Source organism: Polistes fuscatus, unplaced genomic scaffold (genome assembly GCF_010416935.1).
Source record: "Polistes fuscatus isolate 324 unplaced genomic scaffold, CU_Pfus_HIC Scaffold1, whole genome shotgun sequence".
NCBI lineage: Eukaryota > Metazoa > Arthropoda > Insecta > Hymenoptera > Vespidae > Polistes > Polistes fuscatus.
In genome coordinates, this window is record NW_025112997.1 from 14,056,605 (window position 1) to 14,080,222 (window position 23,618).

Sequence of the window (23,618 nt, forward strand, 5' to 3'; positions counted from 1 at the left end):
TGATTTTGTTGCCGATTCAATGCGACTGCTTCGCACTTTTAAATTTAATTTGGTGGTAAAGAAATTCACAGAAAAATACAGACGTGGAACGTTTGGACCAGAGCAAGTATTAGGCTGTGCAATATAGATACTATATTCACTAATACGACGCCTTTCTCTCGGTTCGGCACGGCAATATGCAGGCGCATACAAGATAGAGAGACCGAGATAACAGGAAACACTGTATAATGTATTCTATCTCATTCTGTCGCAGGCTAAATCCTGTAGATGTATGTGTTTGTCTCTTTTTAATGTCGTTTCCTCATTTCCATTTCATTGATAGCGTTTCATCGAGTTTCAAATCATAACGATCCTAAAGAAGTTTTCACTTCAAAAAGAAAATCTTCTGCGGTAGAACAGTTATTTATATGAACTCGCGTTGTCTCAAGTTTCTTTGAATTGATCAACGCAGAAGAAACGTAGACGTATATGTATGTAAGTACGCATATGTACGTATGCGCTCGCGCATGCATCAGAAAGCAAGATAAAAAGAAACCGAAGCTCGTAAAACTTCCAGAAGATAAAACGTGGAACATTCCGACCGAACTTTGACGTTTCATTGTAACAATTTGTTACTTTGCTTTTTAATTATTCCCGGATAGTTTGAACGACGCGCTTGATTCAACGAATGCCGAGAGGGAAAAGTCGATAAATCGTTCCACGTTCGCAGAGTTAATTAGAATGCGCTCGCGCGCGCGCGCGCGAAAGAACGAGCGAATGAGCGAACGAACGGCCAAGCAAATACACGAGAACGCGAAAGATTCGATAGGTCAACTCTACTTCTCTTCCTCCTCCTCCTCCTCTCGTCCTCATTTCTTTCTTATATATCGATTGCTATTTTAAGAGAAAAATATTTCATTCTAAAATCGACCGAGTCATCGAGAACACTATCTCTACTACGAAAGAAAAGAATGCACGATTTTCCAGAACAAAGCATCCTGTTTCTGAAGCCAGTTTTAACGTTCTTGCGATGTTGAGCGTGAGAAAAGTAAGAGAGAAAACTCGAACTGGATCGAAAGGGATGAATCGTGACTATTGCAAAGGCATTCAGAGAATTTCGCCAATTAAAATCGACAAACGGGCAGAGAAAGAAAGAAAGAGAGAGAGAGAGAGAGAGAGAGAATAATAGAAAAGCAAGAAGGAGGGTTGGAAATCGAGCTTGAAAACGGGAACCCTATAAAGCATACTCTGCAGAGTCGTTGTTGGTGTAAAATCTACTCCTCCACTGGGGATGTCCTTGGGCGTGGCAGTTTCGCTAATTGAAATCGATTATTATCCGAATACGCGGAAGTAGATCTTGTTTCCTCCCCCCCCCCCTCGACAAAGACGCATCGTCTGTCTTTTTTCTTCATCTTCCTTCCTTCCTTTCTTTCTTTCTTTCTTCATTCCTCCCTTCAAGCAAGATACGAAACTGCCTTACAATTACGGAACCACTCGCTCCGCTGCTTCCCGGATATTCCTATTTTCCGCTGCAAGTGTTCAGCTGGCTAACGCATGATTCTTAAAGAGAACGTATGGAGATCGGAAAGGTTTATGTTCGTGGAAACGTCCGTTCAAAGTTTCTTTTTTATCTCCTTTTCTCTCTTGAAAATGAAACAAAACAATTTAACAAATTTCGTCGAAATAATAATAGTAAACGTTAACAAGTTCAATTGCTTATTATTATTATTATTATTTTTGTTTTTTCATCGAATTAATTGTTAGTTGTTTTTTGTAAGTTCCTTAATAACAGATGGTTGATGCAACCATTCTCCCTCCCCCCCCGTCCCTGCGTTCTCTCTCTCGCCACAAAGTTTAGAGCAACTGGTGTCTCATGACGAGACACGGCAAGGCAAGGATCTCTTGAGAGTCAACTGACGTTTTAAATCTTAAAAAATGCACTTGTCTTCTTGCGTTTTGAAGTAAGGAAGATCAGTCTTCCTCTCTTACTGCGAGCACACACTTATACCGTGTAGAAAAGCAAAAGAGAAAAGGGGGAGATGGTAAATCCGTACATGTGTGATGACAATCGTGAGCCACCTGTTGAACGGCGCCGCCGATACTTACGAAGCCCATCCACCTGCCATCCAACGACGCAACAGCAAGCTTCCGACCTACATAAATCGAAAACGATCGTGCATTTCGTCGAATTTCTTCGACGAATAATCAAAATTCTTTTTATTCGATAATGAAATTTCGTATAATACAAATTTATCGTTATTAATTAAAATAAATCGCGAAAACGTGAGAAACATTAAACGATCACGAAAAGGAAGTTTTGAATTACAATATTAAATCTGGGACTGATCGATCGATCGTTCGATCGTTCGTTCGTTCTTTCGTATATATGAATATGGATGAGAACTGGCATAATTGGTGAAATTCCACGAGCGGACGAACGACGATCGTTCAATTGACGTATAGCACGCAAGAACGCGCGTCACGCACCTGACAATGTTCTCTCCTTTTTAATGAAACTTTTATAAAGACCGTTGATCTTAATCGACCTTTCGAATTTGATTTACGTTAGTAGAGAAATTCAAGTTTATGGTTATCGGTATATTTTAATGACTGAATAAAATACGAGTAGATATCGCGTTTACAAGCGTTCGATAATTGGTGTCGGAGTCATTAGTCGAATTATTCAAGTTACTTAATTACATTTACGATAGTATAATGTTATACCCGTAAGATTTATCTTTGACATTTTCACAAATTTTAAATACCATGGTAATTATAAAGATCGAGGTGGAAGAAGCTTGTTCGCGGTCGTACTGGTAGATAACTTATTTAATTTGTGCAAAAGTATTTCCTGTTACGCCTGGGATCGTCTATTAATAGAATCACGATGGGCTGGCATTAAGGAATGCTAACGTATTAACAATAAGCATCGTGAAACGTACCCTTAATCGTGGGGGAAACTTTTTGACAATTTCATCTAACGAAAATTGCTTCGTAAAGGTCTAACTTATGTTATATCGAACTAATCAATCAACGATATAATCGATCTTCTCGTAAACGCGCTTGTGCGTACTTAAGCCATAGTTGGTGCTGTGGTAAATCCCCATGCGTCCTCACCAAACTGTTCTATCCATTTGAGTGGGTTTATATTCTACGTAGTTTTCCTAATACATTAGGAACACATACATGTTCTAAGGTATGTAAGTTGCACCAGGGGCCATGCGAAGCACGTGCAATAACATCGGTGACTTATCGGTGACTTCCCACGAGTAGGCGAGTAGGACGCGTAGTAGTAAACTATACGATAGCTTGCTTGCTTGCTCACTTGCTTGCTTGCTTATCGTTTACTCTTCTCTTGCCTTTCACGCGCCGTTCGAATGAACCGACACAATTTCCTTCTTCCTTCTCTTGCGTAGAGAGTTCCTAAGTCCTGTGTTTACCAATCTTTCACACTTCTCATTGATGTACATATGTACGTATGTATGTATCTATATATGTATGTATGTATGTATATATATATATGATGTATGTATGTACTTACTACACCTTCGTCATTTTCTTTGCTTACTCCTCCAAGTATAGGAGTATCTTATCGTATACCCTTATCTGTTAACGAGATGCCTTTTCACAAGATAAGCGCAAATTAATCTTTGTACTTTGCAACATTTTAACCGAGACATATTTTTCTTTCTTTCTATTTTTTTCTCACCTTTGCTCCTCTTTTCTAAATACTCCTTAAGAATCAGCCGCTTTGATAGTGACTCGGCAAATGCGACAACGTCACGTAACGGCAAACAATTGAGTGTTTATAAAAGATTGTCATCGGCGTGCTTATACATTCCGATGTGCAACGTAAGCGCAAAAGCGCGTAAAACAACAGCTTCTGCTATCTCTTCTATACTAGATAGATTCTTGTTAGAGATTAAAAGCACAAGTATTCGATACTTTTTTTATTTATAATATGTTTCTTCAAATGACTCTGCAAAGAATTAAGACGAAAACAAATAGCTTTTACTTTGTTATTTATCGAATCCTGAGACCGACCATCGATAAGACTATTTTTTTTTGTTTTTTATTTTGTATTTATTTATTTTTTTTTTTTAATTCAATTCTACGAAAAAGAAGAAATCGCTTTTTGCGATAAGAGAAGAAAAATAAAACCGCACGAATCCGTACTCCATTTTACGTTAACGTGTGGTTTTTAAATCCGCGTTTAATTCTTTAGCAAGTTTCCTCGTTGGAGACAATTTATATCGTTCAAGATAAAATGTCAAATTTATAAAAATAAAATAATATAGAAAAGATTTTTGCGTGAAAATAATTAATCTTGTTAATTAATTATGTCGAATACAAATTTATACAAAAAAGAAAAAGAATAATGTTTGTGATAAATAATATTAATCCTCTCCTATTATTATAATATTAAATATTATAATAATTTTGTCAAAAACATGACATCAAATTTCGAGAGACAAAATTTGATGAAAAAGAATTATTGATCTTCCTGTTTAATTTTTGTCGAAGAGAAAAAAAAACAAAGCAATTTAACAAAAGAATAAACTCCGCCTGCATGATCGCAGATCAGCGATCATGTTGCCGGTCCTAAGCCCGGGAAAAGGAGGAAGGTTGTTGGATCAGGTTAGCTCCCTACCCAACGTAAAAAAAAGAAATTTGCTCATAGAAAAGAGTTTTGGCCTCGGAACAGGACGGATATACAGATGACGACACATGCAAGAAAATGGACAACGAAATGGAAGAAAGAACATATAATGCGACTGGCTACATGGAACATCAAGTCATTCAATAATAAAGATCAAGAAACCCTGAAAGAACTGAAGGATAATAACATCGATATTTGCGCCTTACAAGAGACCAAAAAGAAAGGCAAAGGGCAAATACAGTACGAAGACTACTTAGTGATCTATAGTGGTGTAGAACAACAAATCAGGGCAAAAGAAGGGGTAGCCATCGCAGTGTCTATTAACAGAATGGACAACGGAAGAATTGTCAGAATTGCACGGGATAAGTCACCTGTAGGCCGCAGAAGCACGGGACGCCCACGAAAACGATGGTGCGACAATTTAACAGTGCAATAGGCAGAAAAACGTCGTTACGAAACAGGCAATTTGCCTAAACTAAAGAAAGAAGAAGAAAATTTGATGAAAAAGAATTATTGATCTTCCTGTTTAATTTTTGTCGAAGAGAAAAAAAAACAAAGCAATTTAACAAAAGAATAAAATGAAGGAGAAAAATTTGTAAAGAAAATAAAAAAATAGTTAATCTTCTCGTCAAACATTGATAGAAAAGAGTCGTATAAAAATAACTAAGTAAGTAAGTAGGTGTTATTGTAAAAGAATCTATTTCCCTCTCCAAGACGATAAAACGTTAATAACATTGTTTTATCTCTACCAACTCGAGGTGTGTTACACCGCGCGAAACGACGCTTTTCATTCTTTCATAAGCACCGGGGAATTCCGCGAACGGAAACGATCAATTTGAAGTACGGGTTCTCTGTTATACACATATAAATATGTTCTAGTTTTCTTTACTAGACTACTTCTTCTCCCAATATGTGTGTTCTTTTTTTTAAATTATCAATACCATCGATGGACAATATTTGGCTCGTATTAAAAATCTTCTGAACAAAAAAAAGAATAAAAAACAAAAAATATAAATGGACAAGATGTTGAAGTTCAGATCGTAATTAAACAAGTACGGAAAGATTCCCCTCTAATTTTAATTCTTTTTTACGATTCTTGTATGTAGTTTCCATTTTGGAAGGTAGACAGGTAGGCAGATAGGTAGATAAGCAGGCAAGCTAGCAAGCAAGCAAGACAGCAAGCAAGCAAGCAAGCAAGCAAGTAACCAACCAACCAACCAACCAACCAGGCAGACGGGTTCGCACAAGCAGACAGGAAACGTTTCCGCATCGTCTCCGCGTATCGTCCGCTAATGACACGCTAATGGCAGTTCGACACGCCTCCCTCTCGCCCATTCGTGACAGCTCTGACATATATATATATACATACATCTCTGCGTGTGGGTTATAATATTTCAAAAAGCGAGTCTCTTTTGTAAAAAGAATCTAGCAAGCGATTAGCGTGACTCGCCGACTCACTCCTATTTTGCGTTATGCATGCGGTCTGTTTTCGCGCGAAATGACGACGTAATTAAGGTCGTCAGTGAAAATAGAACAGGAGCCTCGCCATTTTGCTCCTACCATCTTTCAGCCCTACGAGATGGATGAATAGATAGAGATAGACGTAGAAAGAGATAGAAAGAGAGGGAGGATAGGGGAGGTCAGGGAAGAGGGGAGAAGCGGAGAGGAACCGATTTTACTATCCCTCTATCACCTCCCCCGCGCTTTTCCCGCACCTACGATCCGCGAACCTATTATTTCTACCTTCTCGTCCGTCACGGACGATAGTAAAACACCGAGTGAATAATCGAGTCGTAACTCGCCATGAGTGTTCCCTTCTATAATGGGGAATATCGATGATAATAATGCTAATGTTTTCTCTTACTTGTCGCGAGAGCCTTTTCTATTTTTACTAATGGTCTTTAACTTGTAAAATAAAAAAAATACGTCTATTTGAAATTCATTAGTGACCATATCTTACAATCATTATCTCTTATTCTTTCTTTATTTGTATTAGTATTTTTGTAATACTAGAATATAATTGTTTGGTAAAAGTAATATGTAGATGAGGTTATTAGAAAACGTCGAGAAGATAAAATGTAATTAAAATACAAGATTAATTAATATTTTTTTTGTTATAAAGATAATTTCTAATAAGAAACGTGTATTTTAAATTAATTCGAAATCGTACGACAAATCATTCTCTCTCTCTCTCTCTTTTCTCTCTGTTTCTTTATATTCATATTATTTGAATTCAAATGATTTTTTAATTAATATGTAGATGAGGTTATTAGAAAACGTCGAAAAGTTAAGAGGCTGTCAAAGATCGATGATTTTTCAGAAAAATTTATAGCTTGGAATAGAAAACGTGCACTTAAAATTGATTCAAAATCATACTTACAATCATTCTCTCTCTCTTTCCATCATCATTCATCTTACGATATTCATATTAGTTGAATTTTATTATCGTGTTAATTAATCTATAGATGAGATTATAAAAAAAAAAATATCGAGAAGATAAAATGACATTAAAATAATAGTTTGAACGATATTTTTCAAAAAAATTCAATGTTCAAAAAAAAAAAAGAAAAAGCACGCAATTAAAATTGATTCGATCATTCTCTTTCTCTCCAGCTATATTCCATCGGACAACTTTCATATTACTTGAATTAATATGTCATGTTAAATTAATTCATATATGAGATTATAAAAAAAATTATTGAAAAACATTTTTCAATCAAAAAATTCATTGCTCAAAATAGAAAACGCGCGCGCCTTCAATTGATTCGAAATTATAAAAAATAAAAAAAAATAAAAAAATCACTCTTTATTTCTTTTTCTTTATTCATTCTCGAAGTTTAATAATTACGTTGAATAAAAACGATTCACCGAGCACGAAGGATGTGGCCTTGGGAATTTCGCAACGGTCGTTAGAAATTTGAATGAAAGTGCGGTTCCGGGCGATAAAGCAGCTCCTTCGTTTCCTTCTTCCTCTTCTCCTGTTATATCCATCTCGTTTCGGTTTTGCGAGCCTTTTGCGGTTCCGATAAAACTTTCGAAGCGCGATAATGAGGAAGAAACATCGGTTGGATTTTTGCCGGTCCGGTATTTCCACGGAAGAGTTATTTCCCTTGGATTTACGAATGGGAAATGAAAAGTTACGAACGGACTATTAAATTTGATCGATCGATGTATCGATCATAATAACACAACTTAAAAATCTTACGTAATGTTATGTTTTCTGTAAAAATAAAAAAAGAAAAAAAAACAAAATATGCGTGGCCTCCACGCGCGGTAAAAGTAAAATTCGTACTATCATGAGGAAAATCATTGATTCATATATACAGTGAGAAAAAAATCCCTTTAAAATTGTACACTGTTATGCTTACCAGATTTTTGCTTGAAAACTATTAATATAATGTGTTTAGAATGAAATAAAAAAAACTGGTGTGTGTACTTATGTACCCACGTAAGAAGTTATACTTCTTTGCCGTACCAAAACGAACATAACCTCAGTAACCTCAAAAATAACTTTACAAAAAAAAATTTATTATTATTATTATTAATTTAAATTTATTATCGATATATTATATATATTAGAAAGAATAATAAAATATCAAAATATAGATATCAGTCCACACTAAATATAAGAGAGATATATCGAATTACTTCACGAGTCAACAGTCATGGCGTGGTTACAGCATTAGTTCTCGCTCGATCATTTAAGTAAAGCAGCGCTGAGTACGATTAGTATTTGGATGGGTGACCCGCTTGAGAAAAAAAGGGGGGAAGAAGAAAAGAAGACAACTTCATGCCGTAAACTTGAAATCGCTTTGCCGCGCGTCGTAAATACCAACAAACTTTATGGTGTCGTTTTTCCAGACGCTCGGAAGAAAATCACTCTTCATTACATTTTCCCCAACGCGCCAAAAGAAGTATAACTTCAAAAATTTGAGAAATATATATATTATATTACAATAAATACATTAGTATACCTTGATTACATATTTAGTGAGATTAACTTGAATTCTTCGTTTATAACAATCGAATTAAACAAATACTAAATTAATGTACAGGAAACGCTCGTGCCTGAAAATCGTACATGTTGGATAACTGTAAAAAATTATCCGATTTTTTTCATGTCTAACTATTGATCATTCATTGTTTTGACTGTTATTTAAATAGTTTTTAATATCAGAATTAATTTAATACACATTAAATAATAATGAATAATATAAATAACATAAATAATATAGTATAAATAACACATAAAAAACAATAATAATATAAATAACACATTAAATAATAATGAATAATATAATAAAAATAATATAAAATAAATCTGATTAAAAATGACATATCTCTGTTAATATACCTGAAATATTAAACAATTTCGATCTGATATTTTATTAAATGAAAATTTTCAATTCGAAATCACTACTGGCCAAGAACGTTTAAATAAATGTACTTTAGTATTAACAATCACAAATATTAATAAAATACATTAGAATGTTTAATTTACGTTAGTTGATTGTTAATTAATCGAGGGAAATGTTTATTGTAGTCCAGAAGCATGAAGAATAAGTTCGACGCATCATCCTCTTCGAAATCAAACAATGAACTAACTAGTTTGTCCTCTATGAAATTACTTTTATTGAATGTTGTTTATATGGCTTTTTGTAAAAGGAAATTCTATTTATTTCGAATATTATGTGCGTTATACATATGTACCTTTCGGAAAGTCATAAAAACAACAATCAATAAAAGAACTTCCATAGAGAACAACGAACCAGTCTAATGTAAGATTTTGAAGAGGAAGGTACGTTGATTTTGTATTCTGTGCTTTTAGACTACACTATACATATCTTTTAATTAATTAACAATTATTTAAGTTATATCATATCCCTACTCATATTTTTATAAACAAACGCATTCCGCAATAACTATCAATCGACGCATCTCATACATACATATATAAATGCATACATACATATAAACACACATACCACAACTAAAACTAGAACGTTTTATAATTCATTCACCTATCTATCGATTGTGGGTTCTATCTCACTTTCTCTTTCTTCCTCTTTTCATGTCATTTTATAAAATTTTATCGTCATCGTCGTTTAATGTTTCAAAAGATATAAGAAAACCATATCCACACGTGTGCGTTTATGTTATCGAACATCCTATTAGAATTGAAATGTCATGTTAATTAAATCATCGATGAGGTAAATAGGAAACATCGAGAAGATTAAAGCGGTTAGCGAAAAATAAAAGATGAATGAACATTCGTAAAAAAAATAAAACATTAAGCATCCTTAAGACAGGTTATTACTATTACTCGATGATTTAACAAGCTCGTGCATTAATTCCTTCAAAATGACCGGTTAATCGCGTAAACTCGAGGCTCCGGTTATTTCACAATCACAGGAAACTAACACGAGTTTAAAAATGGGTATATGAAACGTACGAGAGAACTGGATTCCGCGCGTGCCTATCAAGGTCCCCGACAGATCAGACTTTTGAACTTATGATCTTAAGCTAAGCTCGTGAAAAAACAGTGACCAAGAGAAGAGAAGGGAAGAGAAGAGAAGAGAAAGGAAAGAGAAGGGAAGGGAAGGAAATGGAAGGGGAGGGAAGGGAAGGGAAAGGAAAGGGAAAATAATTTCGTTCGTTTTTTTGTTCTTTGTTTGTTCTATCCGTTTTTCCACAAGTCTAGGGAAGAACTTTGAACGAGAACCACATCGTTTTCTTCGGCATATCCTCTCGACATTATTATTATCTTCCGAAGGATAATCCCTTACTCCACATTTTCCATTATCGTCGCACCACCTGGAACCGTCGTGTCGGAGTTAATCGATTTTGTCTTGGAAGAGAGTCCCTTCGAAAGCTAGCTCACCCAAGAATCACGGTAATATCCTAGCTGTAAGTTGCCCGCCACGAACATGTCTGAAAAAGGAACGAAAGGGGAAACAGACTAGCGGGGAAAATTGAATCGTATCCTTTTCCCCCAACCTCTCTTCTCTTCCTCTATCTCTTCCCTCGTACGTGGCAGCATCATAGACGATGTTGCTACCGAGAATATTTATCGCGAACGTAGGTATTACGTCCGTGCAATAATTTTACGATGCGACATCTCGTAATCGTATCGCGAATAATAAAGCTTGCCTTTCTACGAAAGCAAAGATAGAGAGAGAGAGAGAGAAAAAGAGGAAGAGTGAAAGAGAGAATACGAAAGCAAAAGATCTTTTTATCGTGGCGCCAACGCGAAACGTGACCGAGAGAACGAAATTAGAAGTTAGCTCGGAAACATTTTCTTCGAGAAAATATCTTACTCTTTTCTGTTTCTTTAAAAACTACCTGCATTATATTATAGATACCTACTCGAAAGTATTTCTTTATTCGAAAAATTAGAAAAGGTTATTAAAAATGTCGAAAGTTGGGCAAAGAAAATTGACATATTTATATTGGGTAAAGTTAATTGAATATAATGATGATCCCGTGTGTCATCAATTAAATATTCTCAGAATTCTTCTTTATATAAGTGTTGAATGACGATTACAGTAGTTGTGTTTAAGAAATGTAGTAACTTATTTTTAGATACTACTCTACACTACTCATTAAAATATTATATATTGTATATTCGAAAATGTTCAGTGACACGTTTCCAATGTTCCAAATTCAAAGCACCTAAGAATTCATTCGTGTCATTTATTTTTGCGTTTATATAGAATTCTGCAGATTATTATAATATAAACGATATAGTATAGTAATCTTGCAGGATGAAAGAACAAGTCAGATAGGTGGATATCTTATAAGAGATGTTAACAACATTTATTTGATAGAGGAATCGAGAGAGAGGGAAGAGAGGAGGAGAGGAGGGAAAGACTTTACTTTACGTAGCAAGGTGCGAATTCCGAGGAGAGAGAACGAACAATTTGCATTTTTACGATATCTTACCGCGAACAGTAATGCGTTTGTTTGGTGCGAAACGAACGTCCTGTTTGCTTCCTATTGCACGCGCCAATTCCAAGAAAAAACCGATCGCTAATGACAACAGCGTTTTGTCGCGTGATGATGCCAACAATGCGATTATTATTAATTGCGAGGAAAAAAAATATTTCTCTCTCTCTCACTCTCTCTCTGTTAGATATTTTTTGTTGCTATGATTAAACTGTTTTGATGGTAAAATGTAATTAACATAAAATGCCGAAAAAAAACAACTAAATATATTCTACCACGAAATGATAAAACAAACAGAAATGAGGAAAACTTAAAAAAAAGAATAGTAATTCGATCGATATTTACGGATACATGATAATAAATCACCGATGAGACTTGAATCGGGAAATGGAAATTGATGTCAAGGATACTTCGAGACTAGGCCAAGCTTGGATTACAATTTCAGATTGGATCTGAATTCGATCGAATTCGCTCTACTCCGTTACGTTACTTTTAGCAATTTATTTTTACGTACTTACGTATCTACTACGTTTGACTACTACGTAGAAACTCGACGAAAATAAATACACGTATGAATAATTGACAAACTGACGATTCTCGTGACGTGTTATCGCGGATATATTTGTAAACGTTTACGTACAACGTCTGTGTGCGTTTTCGACTATTTCAGGGGACTTTGAAAGAACCAGAAGGTTAGAAAGAATCGTTTTTCTAGTACATTCAAGTTCAAAAGAAATATACCACACTGTCGTCGTAAATATCGTCAGATCGGCCTCTGACTGCGCAGTTCTCGATAATTAGCAACCTCGTCGATTGCGTTTATCCCGGCACGAGGTCGTAGCGACGACTCGTGCTAAAGCCACGTGCCAAACGAACGCCAATCATTTTTCTCCCCCCGTTATACTATTGCGATGTATATATATATATAAATATATATATTTTCGTTCTTTTTTTTCTTCCTGCCTATCTTTTTGCTCTGAAAATATTCAACGAATGTCGATAACAGGCGATATCTGGAAAGAACGGCGCCAGTGTAATTAGCGTCGTCACGGCTCAAGGAGTGGTAATACGTATACAGAACGGTGACCGTAAAGGAAAGGTAATATCGTGCAAAGACCTCGATTCCATCCGGATGGATATCCGGTTATCGGATTGATATAAAAGATGTAAAGTTGTTAACGGCAAACATCGATGATCATCGGTATAATCATTTTTCATTCAAAACTTCCGTTGCGAAATGTCCGTAACCGTAAATAAGTTTCCTTGTCGAAATTTTAACACTTTCCTTAACCAATTCCTTTATTCTTCTTTTCTCTTTCCTCGTGGCTTAAACGATTAAATTAGAGAAAGAGTCGATAGGAAAGGAGTTTGCCTAACAATTACCGTCCTTTCAAGACTAATCCAAGCGTTCTGTTTTTAAAGCCCCTAGTAGAAACCCACCCTTCTTATCCGCCAAATATCTCGCTCCTTTTCATAGGCGTTACACCTCCGTGAGGAAGCACGTTTCAAGGATAATCCTGCAAAGAGAAACGGAATCCGAGTTGTGAGACTGCTCGAGATGAAAGAAAAGAGGAAAAGGTAATGGTGGTGGTGGGGATTGTGGTGTTGGTAGGAAGATTGTAGAAGGCTACTACTGTTAAAAGAAAAAACCTTCTTCTCCTGCATCTCCTCTTCTTCTTTCTTCATCTTTTTCCTTCTCCTTCTTTCTAATCTATTAACACAAAGGATACCGCTTAGTATGTGACCTTCCAAAAGAGCGGATGGGCCACTTTGGAAAATCAGCAACGGCACCGATTCCCTTTTCGACGTTTGGGACCTCCACCGAGAGTTGTAAATTATTCCCGAGCTGGCAATGAATTGTTGTTTTAGGAAGACCCGTGCCTGTTTCCTTTCTTCGTCGAGATAACGTGCTCTGATCTTCGGATAGGAGAGAAGAAGGTAAAAAATAGAGTGTAAGAAAGAAAAAGAGTGGATTCCTTTCTTGGAAGACGGAAAAGAAGCCGCAAGCGTACCGTCGTCTCAAGCCTGTCAGAATTACTTGAGTGGACGAACGCGTTTCTCTTCTGAACGAACGCGTTTCTCTTCTGAACGAACGTTTGAACTGTTTGAATTTTCAACAACCAGAAAGAGACCAACGACTAACCCAAAACGATGTCGTAACACGGGACGGCCTCTTTTCTATTCATTTTTCAAATTCAACGTATTTCGTATCCTCTTGTTTGAGCATAAAAATTAATCAAGCGAAAGACCTCTCTCTTAGAAGGAAGAAGAACAAAGTTAAAGATGAAAAATATTGTATCCAACTAGCATATACTTATGAATCGTTCCGAATTATTTTCTTCCTCTCATTGTTGACTTCCATTCGCATCGGTAAAAGAAATGATGATCTCAGTCAACAAGTCTTACGTAGGAATTGAATAGGAACGATGATAAAAATAATAAAGTTCTTTTCTCGTTCGCAATTGGTTAGCCCGTTAACTGTTGACAAGTAGCAAGCAGGCTGATGCATCTTATGGACAATGACGCAACGCGTTCCTTCGAAGAGAAAGCGCTTGTGTTTTTTAAAGGCTAGTAAACAGGAAGACTCTATGCAGGTCAACCGCGTTTGTCGAGGAAAACAATATACGTATGTATATATATGTGTGTGTGTGTGTGTGTGTGTGTGTGTGTCTATATATATACCAAGAAAGAGAGTCGTGTAACAAACGGAACGACGAACAGACGGAATGATTGTGTGTCGGAATTCAGCGACACCGAAACCTTTGTCCCATTAAAAAAAAAAACTACTCCCACGCTTCTTCTACTCTCGTATTTTCTTTCCTTTTCTTTCTAATATTTGTGAGAACAGAATGGGTTCTTGAAAGAACTAGAAGGGGAGATAATTTTCCCATTGAACGTCACTTTCAACAAGTGCAAGAGAGTTTCTTAAAGGGATCTCGAATTTTGAACGAAACGAAAACATGAGCTATGATTCCAGTCAAAAGTATCTCGTACCAGACCCAAAAATAAATTCTTCTCGATTACCATTTAGTTTGGTTTTAGTCCTTCTTCTGTACAGATTGGCTTTTCGTACGATCTTCAGTCCATAACTTACTATTTTGAAAAGGGACACACCGACGACGACGGCTCGGCAACATCGGGAAATGGAGATTAGGAGCTTCGAAAGATGCGAACGATGGAAGAAAAATAAAGAAAAGAAGAAACGAGAGGAAAAGAAAAAGAAAAAGAAAAAAAGCCCTAAAGACGTTCGCCTGCTGTTTTCAAAAGTCACTCTAACGTCTCGCAAAAAGAAGAATCAACCGAGTTTAAGTTCGGCCCATCTAATTTCAATTTCTATAGATTATCAGAAGAAAAAGAAGAAGAGTCGAAGGGAATGGGATCCGATGCATAATAATGAATGACAATGAAAGAAGGTACACACCCATCTCTCGATTTACACAATACTTTTTATACGCGGTCAAAAAATTAAATTCAACTAACAATAAAACTAACGTTCCAAATACTCGAATACGTATTCAAAATAAAAAATAAAATATTGTATCTACAGATTGCATCACGAACGAATGTAATTTATTTTTTATTATTATTATTATTATTATTATTATTATTATTATTATTATTATTATTATTAGTATTATTATTATTAATATTATTTTATTTATGGGTGAAAATATTTGAAGTAAATATTTTGTCTAACTTATCTCAATTATCTGACTCGAGTATTTTTTATTCTCACTACATTGGACTTTTTTTTACGTTTTTTACGTTTACGTTGTTTACGTGGTTCTCTGTAGTGTAATAAAAACAAAACTGTAAGTAACGAATATAATCCAGAGATAAATCTAGAAACGGGTGTATTTGGGAGAACCAAATAGAGAAGGAAAAAAATGTTGAATATTTAAGAACAATAATGGTTTGTCAAGCAACGTGCAAATATGGTTAGAAGGAAGAGTGAGTGACGGCAGCAGGTGCTCTCGTGACTGCCATTATATATATATATATATATATATATATATATATATATATATATACACACACACACACACATACATACACATTCCTATGCCGGTTTCTCCTACTCAGGTATTAGTGTTATTTACAACGAGATACCGAAAAATCCGGTCCTCATAGACTCGAGAAACGGGAGAGAGTCAACGCATTCCGAATCGATACTCTTGCGTCCATCAAAAGGCGCCGGCACCATGAAAAAACTCATTTACCGCGTTTAGGATACTGAATCTTTTATTGACAATAAAAAAACTACTTAGACCAATCAAAATGATTAATTTAAGTAAAGTGGATCTTTATTATTGTTATTATCTGTTATTAGTTTCTTTTAACTTTTAAGTATAGATATTATATAAATATTATTATATATAATAGAAAAATATTTTATTTATTTTAAATTATTATTGAGTAAAAATTAGAAAAAAATGATGGACAAACGTTTATCTTATATCCTTGTCAACGACCAATTATTTGAATTAGGTGTTTGGGATCGAAATAGAAACGCATTAAATTGTCGGTGTAGTTTTGGTGTTAATTTGACTTAAATTGGATCGTTTTCGATAAAGAAAAAAAAAAAAGAAAAAAAAAACAGAAAAAAAATATCGCGTAAAAGTGTCGCCGAAAATAAATAGCCGTGTCAACAGGTGTCTTTTTTCTTTTTTTTTTCTCGATTCTATCTATAAGCCACATTGGCACATGGTTGTCCCTCTGGAGAGCATCGGAGTTTTCGTCTCTTCGACCCTAATGTAATACCTAGAAGTCTAATACGTCTGGCTAACCGAGAAGAAGAAGAAGAAGAAGAAGAAAGAATGAAGAAAAAATAAACTAAGAAAGAGGAATGGAATGTTTCCTTGAAATTCGAGCGACCACCAAAAGCGCCGCCACTTTGGAGTAGAAAAGAAAAGAAGACCGGCAGGTGTGTTAAATTCATTCACAAACTAAACGGTGAAGCTTTGCACGAAAATCCACGCCTACTTAATAACAATTTTTCCAATTCTTTATTACGATAAGAAAAGGAACGAAAAGAAAAAGAAAGAAAAAGTAAAAGCCGAAATTTGACGGACGCGTCAAAATATTGTACGTAGATAAATCACAGGAAGGGAAAAGTATATAAAAAAAAAATAAAAAATAATTGAAAAAAAAAAATATAAATAAAATATGCAAACAAAACAAAGGCAAAAGAAAACATCGAAATGTGTGCTTTTTTTTCAACCCGAGGGGGGGGGGGTACACCAACTTTTTCTTCAAAGAGAAAGAATGAAAAATAAAAGTAAAAAAAAAAATTAAAAAAAATACAAAGAATAAAAAAAAACTAAAAAATGAAGAAAGAAGAACGTTGATTAACACGGTGGCGCACGGTGAAACTTCTACTCGTTCTCCGTAACTTGTTGTTGTTGAAAGGATCCAGGAGATTCCCACGGCGTTTGAGAGAGAGAAAAAGAAAGAAAGAAAGAGAGAGAGAGAGAGAGAGAGAGAAGAGATGGGAGAAGAAAAAGAAAGAATAAAAAAGAAGAAGCGTAAAAGCCGAGTTCGAAATCGCTGTAGGAGGGAAAAGAAGAGGAAGATGGCGAGTTTCATTCACAAGACTTGTACGCGCGAGTGCGAGTTTCTCTCTTTCTCTCTCTTTCCTGAGAGGATGCAGCTTCTCGTCGAATGGGCCTCGCCTCGAATGGGCCTCGAACGGGCCCAAACGGAGGTCTTTGCTAACCCTGCGCCCCACGTACCGCGCATCTCGGAACTTAGCACCGGTTCTCGCATACCATGTGTTTCTCCTCCTTCTCCACCCTCTCTTCCTCTTCCTCCTCCTCCTCCTCCTCCTCTTGATGGACCACCAACCAGCAACGGAGTCGAGATACTCTCCCGCGCCTTCCACCACGTCGTTTCTTATCCGTCGTCTCTCAGAAAGGACGGGGCGTAGACCAAACAAAGGAACCTGAGAGAGAGAGAAAGCTGACCAACGACTTTGGAATTTCTCTCTCTTCTCTCTCTCTCTCTCTCTCTCTATTTCTTTTTTTTTTCCTTCTCGCGTTAAACCACCTCCTTCGTTCTTCCATCTTTCTTGCTCTACGAGTTCCCGTGTTTATTGCTGTCTGAATAACTTGCTGTCTTCCTTCCTCGACGTTTTATTGTCTCTCTCTCTCTCTCTCCCTCTCTCCCTCTTTTTCTCTTTCTATGGATTGACTTATCCATCTCTTCCTTTACACTCTGCACCTCGTATCTCATCATGCTCGCTGGAATTCGAAGAACGTTCTTTGATATTCTTTCAGGGTTTTCGAGCTTAATTATGATATACTATGCATATTTACGTACGTATGAGTATACTATGCATACACGTATGTGGTATAATTGGCATGGCGGCGTTCAAAGTACCGGTATCGCAAGATCATCGATAGGAATATTTATTTGTTTATTATTCGTTATTGGAGAACGTTTTTAATTCTCTCGATGTCACGAAGAGATATATATATATATTATGTATTTATATAAATAATATCGCATGCAATGTATGCAATTAAAATATAAGGGAGATCGTTTAAAAGACACCGGTCGTGCGTTGCTCGTTGCATTACCATTTATACGAGCATGTAAACAAACAGTTCTAATAACGTTACAGTCATCGTTCGAATAAAGAAGACGTCGTCATTGATTTCGATAGAAGAAGTGCTTTGATATCGACATTAGATCCCCGTTGTCGCATTTATTAATCGTCCATGAAAACGTTTGGGGAAAGAGTTAACTATACATACATACTTACATGCATACATACATTGAACCAATATACGGGGATGATGGTTCGTTTCGTTTCGATTCAATTCGATTACGACGACTTCGAGTATTAAATGTACGATCTCGTTGGGTAAAAGAGCAAAGTGATTCTTGGAAAAAGTCGGCTATAAAAGACGTGACTGGGGCTCGAGAATGGAAGGAAGAAAACGGTAATCCTTTCTGGATGGCTTGCGTTACCATTTTGTGAAGAGAGGGCAGCATACGTGAGCGTTTCAACGTAAGCTACCACGGTCACGCTTAGACCATACAAGTATATATAATATCTTGTACGTGAGCTACGTGGGCGTATACGTGGCGCGGCTAAAACTAACTTTCCACCACCTCGAAATTCCAACATTTGGTTCGTTTTCTTTAGAATTTTTAGGCGCCGCCACCGACCCGATGATTCACCACCAGCTACCACAATTGTGTTCTTTTAGGTAGCCCGAAAAAGGATCCCTCCCTCTTTTTCTCTCTTTCTCCATTAAGTTAGACCTTTTTGATAAGTTTCTTTATTTATTTCGATCGTATGAAATTGACTATTTTTCTCTCATCTTTTCTGCACAACTGTTTCACTAGTTTATTCTTTATACCCAAGTTTCATTTTCTCGCTTCCTCGAGGCACGATTTTACGCGGCCGTTTCGATTACAAATTGCACAGTCTCGCTGGCAGTTTAACGAAAGGAAAAGATTCTTTCTATCTCTTTCTCTCTTTAGGTTTCTTCTTATAGAATACCTATCCTCGAACGCTATCTAATAACTACTTTTAAAAGTCGGTGTCGCCGAGTCATTGTAAGAAAGTCGCACCGGATGTCGCAAGGGACTATTCACACCGTAGGAGAGAAGAAAGAACAGAGGTTCTTGAGTTACAGGGTGGCAATGATGTCCAACAGACGGCGATGTCATCTGAACCCGCAAGAGAGAAGAGAATATAAGAATGAAAAGAAGAAGAAGAAAAAGAAACGATGATAATGATGACGGTAAAAGAGAACGGTAAGGGGGGAGCGAGAGGTGATGGTATAGGAGGAAAAGAACGACTATACGAAGGTGTGAAACAAATCAATGAGAGACTTAAGATGTTACGGTTTAAGATGGAAAGAGTTAGAGATAGAAAGACAGAATGAGAGAAGCGAAACCTCAGCCACAACCGCAGCTTTCTTGCAATCTCGTCTAGACGACACGCATGGATTCAGAGTTGCAGTTACTCTTGCTTGCTCCTATTGCTGCCGTTGCTACTATTCTTTCGTCTTTGCACGCGCATGTTCTTGCGATAGTGCTCCAAGGACAGACATTATTTGCGGTAGTATATCTGTCACGAGGATTCCAAGTACTACTTGATTTTCTTTCTTTCTTTCTCTTCTTACAATCTTATCATTAATCCTCTTCCATTAATTGTAACGCTAATAACAACATAGTATCGAATTGGTCATTTATCAAATCGATTAAATTCACGTACTACATACAAAGTAAAGAAAATTGATTAGTTACTCGTAAGTCAATGCGATTATATACATTTTTTCATATTTTATTATTTTTTGTTAATTTTAATCTAATAAATAATATTGTTTTTGAAGTTATACTTCCTTTGACGCGTTAGGGAAAAAATGATGATAGTGAGTGTTTACGATGCGCGTGCACAGCCACACAAAATTAACAGGATGAAGTTAGTCGGTATTTACGATGCGCGCGCACAGCGATATGAAATTAACAGCATGAAGTTAGTCGATAAATCCTTCTTAAATTTAATATGTACGGACTGATATCTATATTTAAGATATTTATTCTGGTATCTCTTTATAGACAACACGTGTTTTATATCGATACAAATAAAAGTTATTTATTTATGTGTTTTTAATTATTATATACGATGGTGATTGATATTAAATAACTGTGAATATCTTCAAAAACATTGATTGTTCGTGAATATTAGATATAAAAGTTGTTTTTATAATCTTTTTTTTTGTATTTTTATTTTATACATCCCGTACATAAGCTAATAGCCTTTAAAAAAAGACTCTATATACTTTTCTGACCAAATTAATAAACCAGAAATTTTCTAACCCAATTTATTACAAAATATTATTTTTTTAAATTTTTCGTTTCTGGACTTAACCGAATTGGCTACTTAAGCGGGTCATTTTATTCAACGAACGTAACAATTATTGTCGTTTAATGATAATATATAAATAGAATTATTATAGAAATTCATTTGAAATTAATAAAATTAAACATCAATCAATTGCTTCGGGTTTGAAAATTTGAAAAGTTCTCAAATCAAAGTTTAATTGATTTGTCCTGTGAACGGTTCAATTATTGGGACGATCAAATTCTACTTTTCTAGCTTCCAATCGTGTGATACGTGACGCGTGTCATGTTGGACCGGCCGCCGAATCAGAAATGCGCAACAAGTATATAGATGGTACCTACCTGTACCTATGGAATTTTATTTTCGGTCGAGTCACGTAAGCATGATTTCTTGGAAACTAAAATCTTATTTGAAACTTCCATACCAAATATGAGAGCATATATAATATTTTCATTGAAAATGTCTACAATGCTCTCAATGTTAATCATTGTTTTTATTGATTTTAGAAATAGGTACTTCGTATTGTCGATTAGGCGAAGTACCCTTCTTCCCTTCGATCGAAATATTTTTTCACGAAGATACGAACACAAAAGTAACGAAGAAAAAGTAAAGAAGACGAGGTAACGTCTTAGTCAAAAAGTCAGTGTTCGATGAAAGTTTCTTAATTACTTAGTGTTGTTTAAAAGGTTTCAAGCTGTTAATTAAGCTTTAACCCCTTTAAACTTAACTGAGTAAAGTTAAAGCGTCGACGCGACGACGTGAATTTACTTAAAGTCCAGACATTCGGGAGAGCTCGGATTCGGTTTGGTTTGTATTGTTAAAAATTGTACGAAAAGTATACGCAAAACGCTTAGGGTGTTAATAATTACTATGCGAGTCTAACAAATTATTCTTCCTAGGAGATAGATTTTTCAGAAGTATAATATGGAGTACTGGTCTCGATCGAGGTTGTAAATGATCGTTTTTTTTTCTTTTCTTTCTTTCTTTCTTTTTTTTATTATCGATAATGGCTGGTTCTACATAACCACGGGCCAATATTAGCTCTTAATAAAAGACTTCCCCGACTTGATGTAGGTAGTGGCGCGTAAAGCGTGTGCGGCGCACGCCATCAACGGCGTCGTCGTTGGCGCCGATTATTCATACTTATCTACAATACGATAAAAAGCATTAACGGGCGTGAGTTATCGACGGACGCCCTCGTTTCGCCGAAGCATCTATTTGCCCTCGAACTAAAGTCTTTATTTTTTTCTATTTTTTTTTTCCTTTTTCCCTCGGACTCTCGTCTACTACATTGCTTTAAACTATTTACGTGCGTGCATACATCATCGTATTGCAAGTGTACTTACTACGTGCTGTACACGTATCGCATATACATAGGAATATAAAATAATAATACGTGTAAGCCTAAAGCGTAGAACGCGTAGGTTGGTTGCATAAGAACGCGTCTCTTTCGTTCCCGTTACGAAAAGTAATTAAGGTGTTTGTGACTGAAACGTTTTACGCATAAAGGATTAGAAGAACGTAGTAGTAAACTCGTCTAGTAGGAACTCGTCTATCTATCTGACTATGTTTCCTTCTTTTATTTTTTTTTTGTCGTAAGTATGTACTACCTTATGGTTGTTGGGTATACCTACCTACCTGATAACCGACTAAAACTTCACCCATAAGAAAAGAATAAAAAAAAAGATAACTCTCACGGAGGTACTTAAGTCATTTTACTTCAACTATAATTATCGCGAACTTATACCTACCTGTAAATTTATCTTACCTAACGCGTTGTAGCTAAGTTTATAAATTGTCGCGTAATTAGGCTTGACCTAGATCGTTAAAGCTTAGAGGAGGCCTTTTTTGCGAAGAAATCAATTTCGCTAGAAATAGGAGATTCGTAATAAGATTTTATTTGGAGTATAACAAACGAACGAGAGAAGATTAAAGTTTTGTTCGTGCGCAGAATGACTCGAGGCCGTTCGTAAAGGCAGTGGGAACCGGGCCAAGAGCATCCGTTTGTCGTCCCGTGACATCAATCTTTACTCCTGGCCTACAGCATAATGTCCGCTCCCTGTGTGTTTGAAAGAGAAAGAGGGAAAACTCTAATCATATATATTTAACATAAACATTTTACAATAAGATTTTGTAACTTGAATACGAAGTAATACGAAATTATTAAGTCGTAATTTATTTTTAATTTATTACAAAAAACTATCATAATTATTTCATTATATTAAAACCAAGAGTATTACTATATATTAATTTACTGTTGCAACTCCTGCCCTTAGATCTTACTTTTTCAACAGACAACGGAACATTCGAACATAAAAAAGCTAAAAAGAGCAGCGTACGTCAACGTATTATAAACGCATTACGCGTTACATTAATTTTCGGTGAATTTCCGTCTAACAAAGCGAGTACGAGTCGTACAAGATTTACGTATAAATAGGAAACACTTCAATGAACCTAAACGAAAAGTTAAGATTGTCCGTGTAGGACCCATGCGTCATGGAACGCGTCAAATAACGCGACAGGGAAAATAAAAATTAGAAAAACTCGATTGAAAGATATTGCGATACTTGGACAAAGATGAAGAAAGACGAAGGAGAGAAGATTAGCGCATGAAAAAAAAGAAATAGCTGACGAGATCACGGAAGCTACTCTCTCGACAAGCAGCAAGAGTGACGAGGTTACGCAAGGTGCCGACAGGCCAGTAAAAAGTGGGTGCGATCGGCGCAACGTCTGGCGCCTCGTAATCGACGTGCCTAGACCGCGTTAGTCCGCGGTAATAATAATTGTTTCTTTCTCGGTGCTATTTCATAACGCGTTGCTTCTTCTTCTCCTTTTTCCTCCTTTTCTCTCTGTGCGCTAAACTATGGCGCATTTTTATCTTGTGGATAGAAAATTGGCCCCCGACGACAATGTACTGTAATTCAATTTTCATTAAATCTCGCCAAGATTGTCAGGGAGTCATGAAGCTGAGACTTTTTCATCACCTCTCTTTCTTTTCTTCTCTATCTTCCTTTTTTTCCTTCTTTCAAGTATTATCCTTTTCATTAAAAGAATTTGATTACCAACAATCGAGAATATCTTCGAGGAAATAACGTAAACACGCTGCGCAGTTTCAATGATGAAATTTACACGCACTCTTAATGATAATTCACTATATTCCTATGATATTTTATT

The 23,618-nt window shown here is 36.0% G+C and overlaps 1 protein-coding gene and 1 long non-coding RNA gene across 4 annotated transcripts in view; one reads left to right on the top strand and one right to left on the bottom strand.

The window, feature by feature from the left end:
- Positions 1–23,618, bottom strand: part of LOC122517462 (3-phosphoinositide-dependent protein kinase 1) — a 197,401-nt gene that overhangs the window by 77,669 nt on the left and 96,114 nt on the right. The gene's annotated exons all lie outside the window — the stretch shown is intronic.
- On the top strand, positions 13,937–14,930 carry LOC122517502. The gene is made up of 2 exons (XR_006303875.1): positions 13,937–14,210; positions 14,691–14,930. It is a non-coding gene; the product is annotated as an uncharacterized LOC122517502 (long non-coding RNA).